The sequence below is a fragment of the Procambarus clarkii genome, unplaced genomic scaffold, assembly GCF_040958095.1.
Source record: "Procambarus clarkii isolate CNS0578487 unplaced genomic scaffold, FALCON_Pclarkii_2.0 HiC_scaffold_118, whole genome shotgun sequence".
Classification (NCBI taxonomy): Eukaryota; Metazoa; Arthropoda; class Malacostraca; order Decapoda; family Cambaridae; genus Procambarus; species Procambarus clarkii.
The window spans coordinates 31,379-36,872 of NW_027189151.1; the positions used below are offsets into that span (position 1 = coordinate 31,379).

General features: G+C 49.3%; 1 long non-coding RNA gene across 1 annotated transcript; it reads right to left on the reverse strand.

Moving 5' to 3' along the window:
* Positions 1-619: 619 nt before the first annotated feature.
* LOC138360793 (uncharacterized) lies at positions 620-1,927 on the reverse strand. The gene is made up of 2 exons (XR_011226657.1): positions 1,513-1,927; positions 620-812 (listed from the first exon to the last, which is right to left on the reverse strand). It is a non-coding gene; the product is annotated as an uncharacterized lncRNA (long non-coding RNA).
* Between the last annotated feature and the right edge of the window lie 3,567 nt (positions 1,928-5,494).

Genomic DNA, 5,494 nt, shown 5'->3' on the forward strand with positions numbered 1-5,494 from the left:
GTATCATCTACATTTGAAACTGTATGGAATCTGCCTCCACCACATTGCTGCCTAATGCATTCCATCTTAACTATTCTGTCACTGAAAAAGTTCCAACATTCCTGTGGCTCATTTGGGTACTAGTTTTTCCACCCATGTCCCCTTGTTTGTGTCCCACCCATGCTAAAGGTATGGGTGGGATTATTTTTATCTACCCTGTCAATTCATCTGAATTTTTTAGATAGTGATCATGTCTCCCCTAACTGTCTTCCATTATCATGAGGTTTGGTTCCATCAATATTTCCTCATAGCTTATACCTGTCAGCTCATGGACTAGCTTGGTGGCATACCTCTGAGCCTTTTCTGACTTCGGTTTATGTTTGACTAGATGTTCACTAGACTGCAGCCGCATATTCCAGTATTGGTCCCACATATGAGGTATACAAGGTTCTGAACAATTCCTTATACAAGTTTCTGAAGGTGGAATTTATGTAATATTTAACATCTTATTCTAACATCATTGATCAGTTACATTCTATTGAAGGCTACAAGTTTAGTTTTGAGAAACAGATCCTTAGTGGCAATTTGTGTAGACAAAGCATCAACAGACCTCCAGGCTAAGGTATTCAAGAAGAGTGAGTTGGTTTCAATTTTAATATTTTACAACTAACATTTAGTAAAGTCATTTTCTGGAAAAAAAATATCAAAGGCTGGCGTCACTTAATATATGAAGTGGTGACAGGCAATGTTGTGTCACTATGCCGTCAATATAGATGTTCTTCAGTACAGAGTCCTCGTTGTCTTCCATGTTGCCTGGATGTGGTCGCCCGAGCCTGGGGATGAGAGGGAAGAGCTATCACAATTATATTCCTTAATGAAATATTTTAAGAAATCTTGTTAAGTTAAGACTGACTTGAGACCTTTACAGCCGTTTAAGCCCTTACGAGTAACCTGCACTTAAACTTACAGAACACCCTGTGTCTTTACCATTTGAGATTTATGACAGGCAAACAAGCCCTACAGCCCCTTCAGTGAGATCTGCTTGATAAGTACCCAGATGACCACCGCCAGGTCGTCATACCTCGCTCTTTGCCGCTTGTCCACATGACCTGGACCCCACCTGACAAATGTTTATAAAAAAAAAATTTGCCCTCTAGTAAAAGTTAGTCCAGCATTATGACCATTAAACTTTAGTCATGGATTTAAATAATTTAAGTATTAAACACTAACACGTACACTCTTGGCAATAACGCTCTTTATGAAGTAAAGGGCTTCAAGCTAGTGTTTTAGATAACCTGTAGAAGACTCAAACAGAAGCCGAAACTAGAACAGTTTTGCACGCACACGACGCATTAATGACACCTTTGTAATAAGAGTGACTGCCAAGAACTGTCAGTTTACTTTTTGCACTAAAGTAAAAGCTTATCAACCGTGTACATTTAACAGATTAAGTGATAACATTGTCCTCCCAAGTACCTGGAATAAACAGTCAACGTGCATGGTCATACTGTACATTTCTAAACTACAACTTACGAGCCGCTAGAGCAATCCACCGTGGTGAAACGTCCGTAGACTACCATTGGAATTCTACTTAAAATGCATTTGTCAAGCTTCGACTGCCTTGTATAAACCCCCGGGGCGCCGACAATTACACCTCTACGAACCGGTAGTTAACTCTTAGGTACAATGGTCAGGACTATTTCGTCAACTTGTTACATTAGAACTATTTGCGTTAAGGGCTAGCCAGTTGCGATGTAAATAGGACAAGCGTCACTGGCCAGTTTAGGGTCTGTTATAGTGCCAGACGCAGTATTATGCGCACTTAATCCAGTCTTCGAGTCAAGGCAAATCTGAAATAATGGTACTTCCCCCCACCCCCCCAAAAAAAGGGAGACTGAATAAGGGGCAGGGGAGGGAGGGGTCGGCGCAACAAAGGGGGAGGGGGGGATCCTCACCATACAGCTCAACCTCAAGAGACGAGGCTGAATCGTATACCAAAAGTGAGGTAAAACAACACTGAAGTGCTTTTTGTCACATCGTCACTTTTATACCCGGCAACCAACCAAACCCGGCCGCTGATTGGTTGACATTCACTCTGAAACTCGCCCCCATTGGTTAACATTCTGCGAGTCTGAAGTGTCAATTAACAATGGCCAACAACCACTCCTTCACTTCCACAAATTGGAACGAGTCTCTAATGAACCAAATACAACATTCTATTGTAAATGTTGCAACAGAACAACAGGCACAACAGAGCAACATTTGCAATAGAAGCGGCAGTTAATAAGTATTCGTCTGTCAGTCAAGAACAGTCAATGGCCGCTCCACAACTACAATATACGATATATGCAATTACAGACTAACAAAGCCAACAACCCAAAGTTCCTGACACAACACAGGATGATGTTAAATATTTGCTCTCAACTGACTTAAGATATTGCTCGTTAATGACAAATTAAGTGATTTTAACTTATTGAAGAGTGAAAATTTATGCTTTATAATAACTATTAACGTCCAGGTGTCTCTGTGCTAAGTCCCACAAGGTCTCTGTGCTCAGTCCCACAAGGTCTTTGTGCTCAGCCCCACAAGGTCTCTGTGCGCAGTCCCACAAGGTCTTTGTGCTCAATCCTACAAGGTCTCCGTCCTGTACTCTGTGCTCAGTCCCACAAGTTCTGCGCCCTGTCCTCTGTGCTCAGTCCCACAAGGTCTCCGTCCTGTCCTCTGTGCTCAGTCCCACAAGGTCTCTGTGCTCAGTCCTACAATGTCTTTGTGCTCAATCCTACAAGGTCTCCGTCCTGTCCTCTGTGCTCAGTCCCACAAGGTCTCCGCCCTGTCCTCTGTGCTCAGTCCCACAAGGTCTCCGTCCTGTCCTCTGTGCTCAGTCCCACAAGGTCTCCGTCCTGTCCTCTGTGCTCAGTCCCACAAGGTCTCCGTCCTGTCTTCTGTGCTCAGTCCCCAACCCGTTCTCGCAAATTTAATAAGTCAATATTGACTTATTAAATATGTGCATAGGTGACATACTTAACATAATAGATACCCTTAAAAAGATTCATAGAAAACACCGACCTTACCTAACCTTGTTAGTATCTTAAGATAAGCATCTTATTACTTCGTAATTACAATTATTACCTAACCTATAATAGGTATAGGTTAAGTAATAATTGTAATTATGAAGCAATAAGATGCTTATCTTAAGATACTAACAAGGTTAGGTAAGGTCGGTGTTTTCTATGAATCTTTTTAAGGGTATCTATTATGTTTAGTATATCACCTATGCACGTAGTTAATAAGTCAATATTGACTTTACGAATTTGCGAGAACGGGTTGCAGTCCCACAAGGTCTCCGTCCTGTCCTCTGTGCTCAGTCCCACAAGGTCTCCGTCCTGTCCTCTGTGCTCAGTCCCACAAGGTCTCCGTCCTGTCCTCTGTGCTCAGTCCCACAAGGTCTCCGCCCTGTCCTCTGTGCTCAGTCCCACAAGGTCGAATTACTGACCATTGCCAGAAATGCACGAACTGTATAATAAATTGGAGTCCACCTGGCGCTGCCGTGGGGTACAGACGTGTCGTCTGGCCACTGGTAGTTTGGGGTGTCCGCTGTCTTCGTCACCAGGGGGTGTGGGCGTCTCTGCCCCCCTCCCCCCCTGCTGTTGTTGCTGGCTGCGTGTTGACGTGGCGAGCTTGCCATGGGTGGTCCCCTTCCTTCTGTTAAGCGCGTGAACTCCGTGGGCCTGGAGTTCACTGGTCGTGCTGGATATGCGGCTATTGACATGGTCATGTGCGACATGCTCCGTGTCCCTGTGATGGCCGTTTACGGTATTGAGCTTGTAACTGCCCACCGGGTTGTCATCAAGTTCATGACGGAGGTGGTGTACCGTGATTTTCTCCGTCGTTACGAGGGACGTTCGTTGTCGCTGCCGGGTGGTGCCGGCTCTGTATCCATCTCGGACCGTAGTGGTGCACTGACGTATGTCAGTGTGCATGGGGCGCCCATGGAGTTTCCCGAGGACGTTCTCCGGCGTTACTTTCAGCGGTTTGGAGCGGTCATCAGTGTGAGGGTCAACACGCTCTCCTCTGGGAGGTATGCAGGTAGGCTGACGAACGTTCGCACCTCGGGATGCGCCTATGGTCGGATATTCCATCTTCGGTCCGGCTTCTGGGGTACTTCGTCCGGGTATACTATGCCCGGCAGCCTCGTACCTGTTTCCGGTGTGCCCTGTTGGGGCATCAGGCTGCCGGGTGCGATGCGGCCCCGGTTGCTCAAGTCAACTTGTTCCGGGAAGAGGATTTCCCGCCGCTCCCTCTGGACGAGGACTCCGGGGGTGAGGAGGTGAGCGTCCCGTTCGTTGCTGAGGCTCCCCCTGCGTCGCCCGACGTTCCCCCGGTTGTCATCGACCCTCCTCCGGATGTTGCGGTGCCGTCGGATGCTACTCCTGCTCCTGTCGCTGTTGCTCCCGTGGACCTTCCTGTTGCTCCCTGTGAGGCATCGCCGTGTGCACACCCGACTTCAGCTGCTGCGCCTGGCCCTGCATCCTCGCCTCGGGTCCCGGCTGTGCTGGGTGCTGGGGTGGCTGTGGGGGCCCCTGATGTGTGTGGTTCGGTTCCCCCTGTGGTCGAGGCTGTTGCTGTTCTGCGGCGGGCGTCAGTTCGTCCGGCTAGTGGGGCCCTTGTTTCTGAGTCAGCTTCCGGCTCTGACGATCTCAGGCCGGTGCCGAAACGTTCCCGGTGTTCGTCGTCTGCCTGGGCTGATGTTGGGGAATTTAGTGACTGCGGGTCTTCGGGTGTGGATGGAGTGGTTCCGGATGCGTCATTGGCTCCGCAGTTAGTGGTGGCGGAAGTCCATGTGCCTGCTGACGTTGGTGCCTGTGTCTCGGGTGTGCCTGATGTTTCTTCTCCACCGGGGGCCTCTCCGCGGTGGGGCGTGGTGGCCTCCGCTGCCAGGGATGGTGGGGATGAAGGGGTTGGGCGTGGCCTGGTGGTGACCTTGCGGAAGGATGTGCGCAGTTCGGTATCCCGGCGGTCGTCCGGTGGTGTGCCCGTGGACGCTGGTGCCCCTGTGATGGTGCCTTCTGTCCGGCTCCCTCCTCTGAGGATGTCCGTTGGGGACTTAGGGACTGTGTTACCGGAGTCTGTGATGCCGTTGGGTCACTGGGCGCGGATTGCTCTGTTACCGATCTGCGAGGAGGCGCTGGACTTTCAGGGTGGGGCAGTTCCATTGGTGTGGGAGCGTGTGCCGGTCACACGGATCAGGAGTGATACCATTTGGGTGCCCTGTTTGAGGGTGTTTGTGGCCAATGTCCCGGATGATATGGCGTCCCCGGTGGATGGTCAGGGCCCTTGGCAGTGGTTACGATGGGAGGCGTTCCATGTACGATTCCCTCGGGACGTGTTTCCGGGCAAGTATGTCTGATGATTTTCTACTTTTGTGCTGTGTGCCCTTCTGGCTGTTTGTTTGCCTTTCGGTAGTTTGTGCCCGTGACTCTCCCTTTGTTTGTGGTGAGACGGGTGGTTTGGTGTG